The sequence below is a fragment of the Myotis davidii genome, unplaced genomic scaffold (assembly GCF_000327345.1).
Source record: "Myotis davidii unplaced genomic scaffold, ASM32734v1 scaffold663, whole genome shotgun sequence".
Taxonomy (NCBI): Eukaryota; Metazoa; Chordata; class Mammalia; order Chiroptera; family Vespertilionidae; genus Myotis; species Myotis davidii.
The window spans coordinates 61,703-62,455 of record NW_006295816.1 but is presented as its reverse complement, the minus strand read 5'-3'; the positions used below and the strand labels follow the sequence as shown (position 1 = coordinate 62,455).

At 63.7% G+C, this 753-nt stretch overlaps 1 protein-coding gene across 1 annotated transcript in view; it reads right to left on the bottom strand.

Moving 5' to 3' along the window:
- TMIE (transmembrane inner ear) overlaps positions 1-753 on the bottom strand; it is an 8,002-nt gene that overhangs the window by 6,822 nt on the left and 427 nt on the right. The window lies entirely within an intron of this gene.

Below are 753 nucleotides of genomic sequence, written 5' to 3'. Positions count from 1 at the left end.
CCTTCCTGGCCCCAGCCAGGCTCCTGGCCCACCGACCAGCCATCTTCCTCACCTCCTCCTGGGTGTCTCAGCAACTCCTCCCAGTTCTCCCAACTACATGCCCCCTTTCCACTGTATTCTCTTCTGTCCAAACCAGGACTCAGCACGGTTCTCCCCTCTACAAACCCCGGCTGGCTCCCTACCCCCCATCGCCAGGACCAAGACAGACCCTAAGGCCGGGGCCCACCCGCCGCCCCTCCCTCCAGGGCAAATGCAGTCCATCACTGCCTGTGCCAGCCTCCAGCTGGGAATGCAATTTCCTCACCTCCTTCCCCAGGGGGGCCGGTCTCCTCCCTGGACAGGGGACCCTGGAGGACCTTGGGTGGCAGACGCTGTTTCCTCCAACAACCCCCAAATCAGGGACTAGACCCCCATCAGACTAGTGGTCACTGCAACCAAGGACTAGGCACCCCCTCTCCCCAGGCCCTCTAGACGGAACACTGGAGGAGAGGAGCTGAGGGACCCAGCAGATCGGACACACTGTACCCCCGGAGACCGGGATCCCCAAGATCAGGTCAAAGTGAGTCTCCCCCATCAGACGGAGCGCCCCTGAAATCAGGGGACCAGGGACCTTGGATTGGGGGCTGTCTCCCCGCAGCCTGGAAGCGGCGGGGCCGGGCTGGGTCACCCATGAAGCCAGACCTCCCAGGGCAAGAGGACAGGAAAGGCAGCTGGAGCCAGAAAGGCACCCCACCCCCTGCCTGGACGGTACCG